Source organism: Cottoperca gobio, chromosome 2 (assembly GCF_900634415.1).
Source record: "Cottoperca gobio chromosome 2, fCotGob3.1, whole genome shotgun sequence".
In the NCBI taxonomy this organism is placed as follows: Eukaryota; Metazoa; Chordata; class Actinopteri; order Perciformes; family Bovichtidae; genus Cottoperca; species Cottoperca gobio.
The window spans coordinates 2,765,737-2,775,233 of NC_041356.1; the positions used below are offsets into that span (position 1 = coordinate 2,765,737).

At 42.5% G+C, this 9,497-nt stretch overlaps 38 non-coding genes across 38 annotated transcripts; all 38 read left to right on the plus strand.

Annotated features, from left to right (window-relative positions):
- The first annotated feature begins 79 nt into the window (after nt 1-79).
- LOC115022087 (5S ribosomal RNA) lies at nt 80-198 on the plus strand. Its single transcript, XR_003833816.1, has one exon. It is a non-coding gene; the product is annotated as a 5S ribosomal RNA (ribosomal RNA).
- A 121-nt stretch (nt 199-319) lies between these two features.
- Nucleotides 320-438, plus strand: LOC115022090 (5S ribosomal RNA). Its single transcript, XR_003833817.1, has one exon. It is a non-coding gene; the product is annotated as a 5S ribosomal RNA (ribosomal RNA).
- Nucleotides 439-559: 121 nt separating this feature from the next.
- Nucleotides 560-678, plus strand: LOC115022093 (5S ribosomal RNA). The gene has a single exon (XR_003833818.1). It is a non-coding gene; the product is annotated as a 5S ribosomal RNA (ribosomal RNA).
- Nucleotides 679-798: 120 nt separating this feature from the next.
- LOC115022098 (5S ribosomal RNA) lies at nt 799-917 on the plus strand. Its single transcript, XR_003833819.1, has one exon. It is a non-coding gene; the product is annotated as a 5S ribosomal RNA (ribosomal RNA).
- Nucleotides 918-1,037: 120 nt separating this feature from the next.
- Nucleotides 1,038-1,156, plus strand: LOC115022103 (5S ribosomal RNA). The gene has a single exon (XR_003833820.1). It is a non-coding gene; the product is annotated as a 5S ribosomal RNA (ribosomal RNA).
- A 121-nt stretch (nt 1,157-1,277) lies between these two features.
- Nucleotides 1,278-1,396, plus strand: LOC115022106 (5S ribosomal RNA). Its single transcript, XR_003833821.1, has one exon. It is a non-coding gene; the product is annotated as a 5S ribosomal RNA (ribosomal RNA).
- A 120-nt stretch (nt 1,397-1,516) lies between these two features.
- Nucleotides 1,517-1,635, plus strand: LOC115022111 (5S ribosomal RNA). Its single transcript, XR_003833822.1, has one exon. It is a non-coding gene; the product is annotated as a 5S ribosomal RNA (ribosomal RNA).
- Nucleotides 1,636-1,755: 120 nt separating this feature from the next.
- Nucleotides 1,756-1,874, plus strand: LOC115022116 (5S ribosomal RNA). The gene has a single exon (XR_003833823.1). It is a non-coding gene; the product is annotated as a 5S ribosomal RNA (ribosomal RNA).
- A 121-nt stretch (nt 1,875-1,995) lies between these two features.
- On the plus strand, nt 1,996-2,114 carry LOC115022122 (5S ribosomal RNA). The gene has a single exon (XR_003833824.1). It is a non-coding gene; the product is annotated as a 5S ribosomal RNA (ribosomal RNA).
- A 119-nt stretch (nt 2,115-2,233) lies between these two features.
- Nucleotides 2,234-2,352, plus strand: LOC115022132 (5S ribosomal RNA). Its single transcript, XR_003833826.1, has one exon. It is a non-coding gene; the product is annotated as a 5S ribosomal RNA (ribosomal RNA).
- A 120-nt stretch (nt 2,353-2,472) lies between these two features.
- On the plus strand, nt 2,473-2,591 carry LOC115022137 (5S ribosomal RNA). The gene has a single exon (XR_003833828.1). It is a non-coding gene; the product is annotated as a 5S ribosomal RNA (ribosomal RNA).
- Nucleotides 2,592-2,711: 120 nt separating this feature from the next.
- Nucleotides 2,712-2,830, plus strand: LOC115022142 (5S ribosomal RNA). The gene has a single exon (XR_003833830.1). It is a non-coding gene; the product is annotated as a 5S ribosomal RNA (ribosomal RNA).
- A 120-nt stretch (nt 2,831-2,950) lies between these two features.
- On the plus strand, nt 2,951-3,069 carry LOC115022147 (5S ribosomal RNA). The gene has a single exon (XR_003833831.1). It is a non-coding gene; the product is annotated as a 5S ribosomal RNA (ribosomal RNA).
- A 120-nt stretch (nt 3,070-3,189) lies between these two features.
- Nucleotides 3,190-3,308, plus strand: LOC115022152 (5S ribosomal RNA). Its single transcript, XR_003833832.1, has one exon. It is a non-coding gene; the product is annotated as a 5S ribosomal RNA (ribosomal RNA).
- Nucleotides 3,309-3,428: 120 nt separating this feature from the next.
- LOC115022157 (5S ribosomal RNA) lies at nt 3,429-3,547 on the plus strand. The gene has a single exon (XR_003833835.1). It is a non-coding gene; the product is annotated as a 5S ribosomal RNA (ribosomal RNA).
- A 120-nt stretch (nt 3,548-3,667) lies between these two features.
- On the plus strand, nt 3,668-3,786 carry LOC115022160 (5S ribosomal RNA). The gene has a single exon (XR_003833836.1). It is a non-coding gene; the product is annotated as a 5S ribosomal RNA (ribosomal RNA).
- A 121-nt stretch (nt 3,787-3,907) lies between these two features.
- LOC115022163 (5S ribosomal RNA) lies at nt 3,908-4,026 on the plus strand. The gene has a single exon (XR_003833837.1). It is a non-coding gene; the product is annotated as a 5S ribosomal RNA (ribosomal RNA).
- A 121-nt stretch (nt 4,027-4,147) lies between these two features.
- On the plus strand, nt 4,148-4,266 carry LOC115022168 (5S ribosomal RNA). The gene has a single exon (XR_003833838.1). It is a non-coding gene; the product is annotated as a 5S ribosomal RNA (ribosomal RNA).
- Nucleotides 4,267-4,386: 120 nt separating this feature from the next.
- LOC115022172 (5S ribosomal RNA) lies at nt 4,387-4,505 on the plus strand. Its single transcript, XR_003833839.1, has one exon. It is a non-coding gene; the product is annotated as a 5S ribosomal RNA (ribosomal RNA).
- A 120-nt stretch (nt 4,506-4,625) lies between these two features.
- LOC115022183 (5S ribosomal RNA) lies at nt 4,626-4,744 on the plus strand. The gene has a single exon (XR_003833842.1). It is a non-coding gene; the product is annotated as a 5S ribosomal RNA (ribosomal RNA).
- A 120-nt stretch (nt 4,745-4,864) lies between these two features.
- Nucleotides 4,865-4,983, plus strand: LOC115022188 (5S ribosomal RNA). The gene has a single exon (XR_003833844.1). It is a non-coding gene; the product is annotated as a 5S ribosomal RNA (ribosomal RNA).
- Nucleotides 4,984-5,103: 120 nt separating this feature from the next.
- Nucleotides 5,104-5,222, plus strand: LOC115022191 (5S ribosomal RNA). Its single transcript, XR_003833845.1, has one exon. It is a non-coding gene; the product is annotated as a 5S ribosomal RNA (ribosomal RNA).
- A 121-nt stretch (nt 5,223-5,343) lies between these two features.
- Nucleotides 5,344-5,462, plus strand: LOC115022194 (5S ribosomal RNA). The gene has a single exon (XR_003833846.1). It is a non-coding gene; the product is annotated as a 5S ribosomal RNA (ribosomal RNA).
- Nucleotides 5,463-5,582: 120 nt separating this feature from the next.
- On the plus strand, nt 5,583-5,701 carry LOC115022199 (5S ribosomal RNA). The gene has a single exon (XR_003833847.1). It is a non-coding gene; the product is annotated as a 5S ribosomal RNA (ribosomal RNA).
- Nucleotides 5,702-5,822: 121 nt separating this feature from the next.
- On the plus strand, nt 5,823-5,941 carry LOC115022202 (5S ribosomal RNA). The gene has a single exon (XR_003833848.1). It is a non-coding gene; the product is annotated as a 5S ribosomal RNA (ribosomal RNA).
- A 121-nt stretch (nt 5,942-6,062) lies between these two features.
- Nucleotides 6,063-6,181, plus strand: LOC115022206 (5S ribosomal RNA). Its single transcript, XR_003833849.1, has one exon. It is a non-coding gene; the product is annotated as a 5S ribosomal RNA (ribosomal RNA).
- A 120-nt stretch (nt 6,182-6,301) lies between these two features.
- LOC115022213 (5S ribosomal RNA) lies at nt 6,302-6,420 on the plus strand. Its single transcript, XR_003833850.1, has one exon. It is a non-coding gene; the product is annotated as a 5S ribosomal RNA (ribosomal RNA).
- A 120-nt stretch (nt 6,421-6,540) lies between these two features.
- On the plus strand, nt 6,541-6,659 carry LOC115022218 (5S ribosomal RNA). Its single transcript, XR_003833851.1, has one exon. It is a non-coding gene; the product is annotated as a 5S ribosomal RNA (ribosomal RNA).
- A 120-nt stretch (nt 6,660-6,779) lies between these two features.
- Nucleotides 6,780-6,898, plus strand: LOC115022223 (5S ribosomal RNA). The gene has a single exon (XR_003833852.1). It is a non-coding gene; the product is annotated as a 5S ribosomal RNA (ribosomal RNA).
- Nucleotides 6,899-7,018: 120 nt separating this feature from the next.
- On the plus strand, nt 7,019-7,137 carry LOC115022230 (5S ribosomal RNA). The gene has a single exon (XR_003833854.1). It is a non-coding gene; the product is annotated as a 5S ribosomal RNA (ribosomal RNA).
- A 120-nt stretch (nt 7,138-7,257) lies between these two features.
- Nucleotides 7,258-7,376, plus strand: LOC115022235 (5S ribosomal RNA). Its single transcript, XR_003833855.1, has one exon. It is a non-coding gene; the product is annotated as a 5S ribosomal RNA (ribosomal RNA).
- A 120-nt stretch (nt 7,377-7,496) lies between these two features.
- Nucleotides 7,497-7,615, plus strand: LOC115022237 (5S ribosomal RNA). Its single transcript, XR_003833856.1, has one exon. It is a non-coding gene; the product is annotated as a 5S ribosomal RNA (ribosomal RNA).
- A 121-nt stretch (nt 7,616-7,736) lies between these two features.
- On the plus strand, nt 7,737-7,855 carry LOC115022242 (5S ribosomal RNA). The gene has a single exon (XR_003833857.1). It is a non-coding gene; the product is annotated as a 5S ribosomal RNA (ribosomal RNA).
- A 119-nt stretch (nt 7,856-7,974) lies between these two features.
- Nucleotides 7,975-8,093, plus strand: LOC115022247 (5S ribosomal RNA). The gene has a single exon (XR_003833858.1). It is a non-coding gene; the product is annotated as a 5S ribosomal RNA (ribosomal RNA).
- Nucleotides 8,094-8,213: 120 nt separating this feature from the next.
- LOC115022250 (5S ribosomal RNA) lies at nt 8,214-8,332 on the plus strand. The gene has a single exon (XR_003833859.1). It is a non-coding gene; the product is annotated as a 5S ribosomal RNA (ribosomal RNA).
- A 121-nt stretch (nt 8,333-8,453) lies between these two features.
- On the plus strand, nt 8,454-8,572 carry LOC115022255 (5S ribosomal RNA). The gene has a single exon (XR_003833863.1). It is a non-coding gene; the product is annotated as a 5S ribosomal RNA (ribosomal RNA).
- A 120-nt stretch (nt 8,573-8,692) lies between these two features.
- LOC115022262 (5S ribosomal RNA) lies at nt 8,693-8,811 on the plus strand. Its single transcript, XR_003833864.1, has one exon. It is a non-coding gene; the product is annotated as a 5S ribosomal RNA (ribosomal RNA).
- Nucleotides 8,812-8,931: 120 nt separating this feature from the next.
- LOC115022268 (5S ribosomal RNA) lies at nt 8,932-9,050 on the plus strand. Its single transcript, XR_003833865.1, has one exon. It is a non-coding gene; the product is annotated as a 5S ribosomal RNA (ribosomal RNA).
- The last annotated feature ends 447 nt before the right edge of the window (nt 9,051-9,497 follow it).

Below are 9,497 nucleotides of genomic sequence, written 5' to 3' on the forward strand. Positions count from 1 at the left end.
AACTGTCCGCGTATATTAAGAAAAGACAATTCATTGTGTTTTACCTTCAATATAAAGCAAGTGTATATGCTCTATTTTAGATTACGGCCATACCACACTGACAACGCCCGATCTCGTCTGATCTCGGAAGCTAAGCAGAGTTGGGCTGGGTCAGTACTTGGATGGGTGACCGCCTGGGAATACCCGGTGCTGTAAGCATTTTGTTTCCTTCTTAATTAGCAAAATGAAGACATGAATAGAACTGTCCGCGTATATTAAGAAAAGACAATTCATTGTGTTTTACCTTCAATATAACAGCAAGTGTATATGCTCTATTTTAGATTACGGCCATACCACACTGACAACGCCCGATCTCGTCTGATCTCGGAAGCTAAGCAGAGTTGGGCTGGGTCAGTACTTGGATGGGTGACCGCCTGGGAATACCCGGTGCTGTAAGCATTTTGTTTCCTTCTTAATTAGCAAAATGAAGACATGAATAGAACTGTCCGCGTATATTAAGAAAAGACAATTCATTGTGTTTTACCTTCAATATAACAGCAAGTGTATATGCTCTATTTCAGATTACGGCCATACCACACTGACAACGCCCGATCTCGTCTGATCTCGGAAGCTAAGCAGAGTTGGGCTGGGTCAGTACTTGGATGGGTGACCGCCTGGGAATACCCGGTGCTGTAAGCATTTTGTTTCCTTCTTAATTAGCAAAATGAAGACATGAATAGAACTGTCCGCGTATATTAAGAAAAGACAATTCATTGTGTTTTACCTTCAATATAAAGCAAGTGTATATGCTCTATTTTAGATTACGGCCATACCACACTGACAACGCCCGATCTCGTCTGATCTCGGAAGCTAAGCAGAGTTGGGCTGGGTCAGTACTTGGATGGGTGACCGCCTGGGAATACCCGGTGCTGTAAGCATTTTGTTTCCTTCTTAATTAGCAAAATGAAGACATGAATAGAACTGTCCGCGTATATTAAGAAAAGACAATTCATTGTGTTTTACCTTCAATATAAAGCAAGTGTATATGCTCTATTTTAGATTACGGCCATACCACACTGACAACGCCCGATCTCGTCTGATCTCGGAAGCTAAGCAGAGTTGGGCTGGGTCAGTACTTGGATGGGTGACCGCCTGGGAATACCCGGTGCTGTAAGCATTTTGTTTCCTTCTTAATTAGCAAAATGAAGACATGAATAGAACTGTCCGCGTATATTAAGAAAAGACAATTCATTGTGTTTTACCTTCAATATAACAGCAAGTGTATATGCTCTATTTTAGATTACGGCCATACCACACTGACAACGCCCGATCTCGTCTGATCTCGGAAGCTAAGCAGAGTTGGGCTGGGTCAGTACTTGGATGGGTGACCGCCTGGGAATACCCGGTGCTGTAAGCATTTTGTTTCCTTCTTAATTAGCAAAATGAAGACATGAATAGAACTGTCCGCGTATATTAAGAAAAGACAATTCATTGTGTTTTACCTTCAATATAAAGCAAGTGTATATGCTCTATTTTAGATTACGGCCATACCACACTGACAACGCCCGATCTCGTCTGATCTCGGAAGCTAAGCAGAGTTGGGCTGGGTCAGTACTTGGATGGGTGACCGCCTGGGAATACCCGGTGCTGTAAGCATTTTGTTTCCTTCTTAATTAGCAAAATGAAGACATGAATAGAACTGTCCGCGTATATTAAGAAAAGACAATTCATTGTGTTTTACCTTCAATATAAAGCAAGTGTATATGCTCTATTTTAGATTACGGCCATACCACACTGACAACGCCCGATCTCGTCTGATCTCGGAAGCTAAGCAGAGTTGGGCTGGGTCAGTACTTGGATGGGTGACCGCCTGGGAATACCCGGTGCTGTAAGCATTTTGTTTCCTTCTTAATTAGCAAAATGAAGACATGAATAGAACTGTCCGCGTATATTAAGAAAAGACAATTCATTGTGTTTTACCTTCAATATAACAGCAAGTGTATATGCTCTATTTCAGATTACGGCCATACCACACTGACAACGCCCGATCTCGTCTGATCTCGGAAGCTAAGCAGAGTTGGGCTGGGTCAGTACTTGGATGGGTGACCGCCTGGGAATACCCGGTGCTGTAAGCATTTTGTTTCCTTCTTAATTAGCAAAATGAAGACATGAATAGAACTGTCCGCGTATATTAAGAAAAGACAATTCATTGTGTTTTACCTTCAATATAAAGCAAGTGTATATGCTCTATTTAGATTACGGCCATACCACACTGACAACGCCCGATCTCGTCTGATCTCGGAAGCTAAGCAGAGTTGGGCTGGGTCAGTACTTGGATGGGTGACCGCCTGGGAATACCCGGTGCTGTAAGCATTTTGTTTCCTTCTTAATTAGCAAAATGAAGACATGAATAGAACTGTCCGCGTATATTAAGAAAAGACAATTCATTGTGTTTTACCTTCAATATAAAGCAAGTGTATATGCTCTATTTTAGATTACGGCCATACCACACTGACAACGCCCGATCTCGTCTGATCTCGGAAGCTAAGCAGAGTTGGGCTGGGTCAGTACTTGGATGGGTGACCGCCTGGGAATACCCGGTGCTGTAAGCATTTTGTTTCCTTCTTAATTAGCAAAATGAAGACATGAATAGAACTGTCCGCGTATATTAAGAAAAGACAATTCATTGTGTTTTACCTTCAATATAAAGCAAGTGTATATGCTCTATTTTAGATTACGGCCATACCACACTGACAACGCCCGATCTCGTCTGATCTCGGAAGCTAAGCAGAGTTGGGCTGGGTCAGTACTTGGATGGGTGACCGCCTGGGAATACCCGGTGCTGTAAGCATTTTGTTTCCTTCTTAATTAGCAAAATGAAGACATGAATAGAACTGTCCGCGTATATTAAGAAAAGACAATTCATTGTGTTTTACCTTCAATATAAAGCAAGTGTATATGCTCTATTTTAGATTACGGCCATACCACACTGACAACGCCCGATCTCGTCTGATCTCGGAAGCTAAGCAGAGTTGGGCTGGGTCAGTACTTGGATGGGTGACCGCCTGGGAATACCCGGTGCTGTAAGCATTTTGTTTCCTTCTTAATTAGCAAAATGAAGACATGAATAGAACTGTCCGCGTATATTAAGAAAAGACAATTCATTGTGTTTTACCTTCAATATAAAGCAAGTGTATATGCTCTATTTTAGATTACGGCCATACCACACTGACAACGCCCGATCTCGTCTGATCTCGGAAGCTAAGCAGAGTTGGGCTGGGTCAGTACTTGGATGGGTGACCGCCTGGGAATACCCGGTGCTGTAAGCATTTTGTTTCCTTCTTAATTAGCAAAATGAAGACATGAATAGAACTGTCCGCGTATATTAAGAAAAGACAATTCATTGTGTTTTACCTTCAATATAACAGCAAGTGTATATGCTCTATTTAGATTACGGCCATACCACACTGACAACGCCCGATCTCGTCTGATCTCGGAAGCTAAGCAGAGTTGGGCTGGGTCAGTACTTGGATGGGTGACCGCCTGGGAATACCCGGTGCTGTAAGCATTTTGTTTCCTTCTTAATTAGCAAAATGAAGACATGAATAGAACTGTCCGCGTATATTAAGAAAAGACAATTCATTGTGTTTTACCTTCAATATAACAGCAAGTGTATATGCTCTATTTAGATTACGGCCATACCACACTGACAACGCCCGATCTCGTCTGATCTCGGAAGCTAAGCAGAGTTGGGCTGGGTCAGTACTTGGATGGGTGACCGCCTGGGAATACCCGGTGCTGTAAGCATTTTGTTTCCTTCTTAATTAGCAAAATGAAGACATGAATAGAACTGTCCGCGTATATTAAGAAAAGACAATTCATTGTGTTTTACCTTCAATATAACAGCAAGTGTATATGCTCTATTTTAGATTACGGCCATACCACACTGACAACGCCCGATCTCGTCTGATCTCGGAAGCTAAGCAGAGTTGGGCTGGGTCAGTACTTGGATGGGTGACCGCCTGGGAATACCCGGTGCTGTAAGCATTTTGTTTCCTTCTTAATTAGCAAAATGAAGACATGAATAGAACTGTCCGCGTATATTAAGAAAAGACAATTCATTGTGTTTTACCTTCAATATAACAGCAAGTGTATATGCTCTATTTCAGATTACGGCCATACCACACTGACAACGCCCGATCTCGTCTGATCTCGGAAGCTAAGCAGAGTTGGGCTGGGTCAGTACTTGGATGGGTGACCGCCTGGGAATACCCGGTGCTGTAAGCATTTTGTTTCCTTCTTAATTAGCAAAATGAAGACATGAATAGAACTGTCCGCGTATATTAAGAAAAGACAATTCATTGTGTTTTACCTTCAATATAAAGCAAGTGTATATGCTCTATTTTAGATTACGGCCATACCACACTGACAACGCCCGATCTCGTCTGATCTCGGAAGCTAAGCAGAGTTGGGCTGGGTCAGTACTTGGATGGGTGACCGCCTGGGAATACCCGGTGCTGTAAGCATTTTGTTTCCTTCTTAATTAGCAAAATGAAGACATGAATAGAACTGTCCGCGTATATTAAGAAAAGACAATTCATTGTGTTTTACCTTCAATATAAAGCAAGTGTATATGCTCTATTTCAGATTACGGCCATACCACACTGACAACGCCCGATCTCGTCTGATCTCGGAAGCTAAGCAGAGTTGGGCTGGGTCAGTACTTGGATGGGTGACCGCCTGGGAATACCCGGTGCTGTAAGCATTTTGTTTCCTTCTTAATTAGCAAAATGAAGACATGAATAGAACTGTCCGCGTATATTAAGAAAAGACAATTCATTGTGTTTTACCTTCAATATAAAGCAAGTGTATATGCTCTATTTTAGATTACGGCCATACCACACTGACAACGCCCGATCTCGTCTGATCTCGGAAGCTAAGCAGAGTTGGGCTGGGTCAGTACTTGGATGGGTGACCGCCTGGGAATACCCGGTGCTGTAAGCATTTTGTTTCCTTCTTAATTAGCAAAATGAAGACATGAATAGAACTGTCCGCGTATATTAAGAAAAGACAATTCATTGTGTTTTACCTTCAATATAAAGCAAGTGTATATGCTCTATTTTAGATTACGGCCATACCACACTGACAACGCCCGATCTCGTCTGATCTCGGAAGCTAAGCAGAGTTGGGCTGGGTCAGTACTTGGATGGGTGACCGCCTGGGAATACCCGGTGCTGTAAGCATTTTGTTTCCTTCTTAATTAGCAAAATGAAGACATGAATAGAACTGTCCGCGTATATTAAGAAAAGACAATTCATTGTGTTTTACCTTCAATATAACAGCAAGTGTATATGCTCTATTTTAGATTACGGCCATACCACACTGACAACGCCCGATCTCGTCTGATCTCGGAAGCTAAGCAGAGTTGGGCTGGGTCAGTACTTGGATGGGTGACCGCCTGGGAATACCCGGTGCTGTAAGCATTTTGTTTCCTTCTTAATTAGCAAAATGAAGACATGAATAGAACTGTCCGCGTATATTAAGAAAAGACAATTCATTGTGTTTTACCTTCAATATAAAGCAAGTGTATATGCTCTATTTTAGATTACGGCCATACCACACTGACAACGCCCGATCTCGTCTGATCTCGGAAGCTAAGCAGAGTTGGGCTGGGTCAGTACTTGGATGGGTGACCGCCTGGGAATACCCGGTGCTGTAAGCATTTTGTTTCCTTCTTAATTAGCAAAATGAAGACATGAATAGAACTGTCCGCGTATATTAAGAAAAGACAATTCATTGTGTTTTACCTTCAATATAACAGCAAGTGTATATGCTCTATTTTAGATTACGGCCATACCACACTGACAACGCCCGATCTCGTCTGATCTCGGAAGCTAAGCAGAGTTGGGCTGGGTCAGTACTTGGATGGGTGACCGCCTGGGAATACCCGGTGCTGTAAGCATTTTGTTTCCTTCTTAATTAGCAAAATGAAGACATGAATAGAACTGTCCGCGTATATTAAGAAAAGACAATTCATTGTGTTTTACCTTCAATATAACAGCAAGTGTATATGCTCTATTTTAGATTACGGCCATACCACACTGACAACGCCCGATCTCGTCTGATCTCGGAAGCTAAGCAGAGTTGGGCTGGGTCAGTACTTGGATGGGTGACCGCCTGGGAATACCCGGTGCTGTAAGCATTTTGTTTCCTTCTTAATTAGCAAAATGAAGACATGAATAGAACTGTCCGCGTATATTAAGAAAAGACAATTCATTGTGTTTTACCTTCAATATAAAGCAAGTGTATATGCTCTATTTTAGATTACGGCCATACCACACTGACAACGCCCGATCTCGTCTGATCTCGGAAGCTAAGCAGAGTTGGGCTGGGTCAGTACTTGGATGGGTGACCGCCTGGGAATACCCGGTGCTGTAAGCATTTTGTTTCCTTCTTAATTAGCAAAATGAAGACATGAATAGAACTGTCCGCGTATATTAAGAAAAGACAATTCATTGTGTTTTACCTTCAATATAAAGCAAGTGTATATGCTCTATTTTAGATTACGGCCATACCACACTGACAACGCCCGATCTCGTCTGATCTCGGAAGCTAAGCAGAGTTGGGCTGGGTCAGTACTTGGATGGGTGACCGCCTGGGAATACCCGGTGCTGTAAGCATTTTGTTTCCTTCTTAATTAGCAAAATGAAGACATGAATAGAACTGTCCGCGTATATTAAGAAAAGACAATTCATTGTGTTTTACCTTCAATATAAAGCAAGTGTATATGCTCTATTTTAGATTACGGCCATACCACACTGACAACGCCCGATCTCGTCTGATCTCGGAAGCTAAGCAGAGTTGGGCTGGGTCAGTACTTGGATGGGTGACCGCCTGGGAATACCCGGTGCTGTAAGCATTTTGTTTCCTTCTTAATTAGCAAAATGAAGACATGAATAGAACTGTCCGCGTATATTAAGAAAAGACAATTCATTGTGTTTTACCTTCAATATAAAGCAAGTGTATATGCTCTATTTTAGATTACGGCCATACCACACTGACAACGCCCGATCTCGTCTGATCTCGGAAGCTAAGCAGAGTTGGGCTGGGTCAGTACTTGGATGGGTGACCGCCTGGGAATACCCGGTGCTGTAAGCATTTTGTTTCCTTCTTAATTAGCAAAATGAAGACATGAATAGAACTGTCCGCGTATATTAAGAAAAGACAATTCATTGTGTTTTACCTTCAATATAAAGCAAGTGTATATGCTCTATTTTAGATTACGGCCATACCACACTGACAACGCCCGATCTCGTCTGATCTCGGAAGCTAAGCAGAGTTGGGCTGGGTCAGTACTTGGATGGGTGACCGCCTGGGAATACCCGGTGCTGTAAGCATTTTGTTTCCTTCTTAATTAGCAAAATGAAGACATGAATAGAACTGTCCGCGTATATTAAGAAAAGACAATTCATTGTGTTTTACCTTCAATATAAAGCAAGTGTATATGCTCTATTTTAGATTACGGCCATACCACACTGACAACGCCCGATCTCGTCTGATCTCGGAAGCTAAGCAGAGTTGGGCTGGGTCAGTACTTGGATGGGTGACCGCCTGGGAATACCCGGTGCTGTAAGCATTTTGTTTCCTTCTTAATTAGCAAAATGAAGACATGAATAGAACTGTCCGCGTATATTAAGAAAAGACAATTCATTGTGTTTTACCTTCAATATAACAGCAAGTGTATATGCTCTATTTTAGATTACGGCCATACCACACTGACAACGCCCGATCTCGTCTGATCTCGGAAGCTAAGCAGAGTTGGGCTGGGTCAGTACTTGGATGGGTGACCGCCTGGGAATACCCGGTGCTGTAAGCATTTTGTTTCCTTCTTAATTAGCAAAATGAAGACATGAATAGAACTGTCCGCGTATATTAAGAAAAGACAATTCATTGTGTTTTACCTTCAATATAAAGCAAGTGTATATGCTCTATTTAGATTACGGCCATACCACACTGACAACGCCCGATCTCGTCTGATCTCGGAAGCTAAGCAGAGTTGGGCTGGGTCAGTACTTGGATGGGTGACCGCCTGGGAATACCCGGTGCTGTAAGCATTTTGTTTCCTTCTTAATTAGCAAAATGAAGACATGAATAGAACTGTCCGCGTATATTAAGAAAAGACAATTCATTGTGTTTTACCTTCAATATAAAGCAAGTGTATATGCTCTATTTTAGATTACGGCCATACCACACTGACAACGCCCGATCTCGTCTGATCTCGGAAGCTAAGCAGAGTTGGGCTGGGTCAGTACTTGGATGGGTGACCGCCTGGGAATACCCGGTGCTGTAAGCATTTTGTTTCCTTCTTAATTAGCAAAATGAAGACATGAATAGAACTGTCCGCGTATATTAAGAAAAGACAATTCATTGTGTTTTACCTTCAATATAACAGCAAGTGTATATGCTCTATTTTAGATTACGGCCATACCACACTGACAACGCCCGATCTCGTCTGATCTCGGAAGCTAAGCAGAGTTGGGCTGGGTCAGTACTTGGATGGGTGACCGCCTGGGAATACCCGGTGCTGTAAGCATTTTGTTTCCTTCTTAATTAGCAAAATGAAGACATGAATAGAACTGTCCGCGTATATTAAGAAAAGACAATTCATTGTGTTTTACCTTCAATATAAAGCAAGTGTATATGCTCTATTTTAGATTACGGCCATACCACACTGACAACGCCCGATCTCGTCTGATCTCGGAAGCTAAGCAGAGTTGGGCTGGGTCAGTACTTGGATGGGTGACCGCCTGGGAATACCCGGTGCTGTAAGCATTTTGTTTCCTTCTTAATTAGCAAAATGAAGACATGAATAGAACTGTCCGCGTATATTAAGAAAAGACAATTCATTGTGTTTTACCTTCAATATAAAGCAAGTGTATATGCTCTATTTCAGATTACGGCCATACCACACTGACAACGCCCGATCTCGTCTGATCTCGGAAGCTAAGCAGAGTTGGGCTGGGTCAGTACTTGGATGGGTGACCGCCTGGGAATACCCGGTGCTGTAAGCATTTTGTTTCCTTCTTAATTAGCAAAATGAAGACATGAATAGAACTGTCCGCGTATATTAAGAAAAGACAATTCATTGTGTTTACCTTCAATATAAAGCAATTGTATATGCTCTATTTTAGATTACGGCCATACCACACTGACAACGCCTGATCTTCGGAGGAAGCAGCTGGTTAGAGTGGGCTGGCGTCAGACTTGGATGGGTGACTCTTTTCACCCGCTGAGGAATCTCCGGGCGTAAGCACATTTTGTTTACCTTCTAATTAGCAAACGAAGACATGAATAGAACTTGTCCGCGTATACTAAGACAAGACAATTCATTGTGTTTTCACCTTCAACTAAACAGCAAGCTTCTCGTACTGACACTGACTCACGTCCAATTACAGATATACGCCGACTTTTCCATTGGCCAACACTTGCGACAAGCAGCCCAGATATCGTGTACTGTC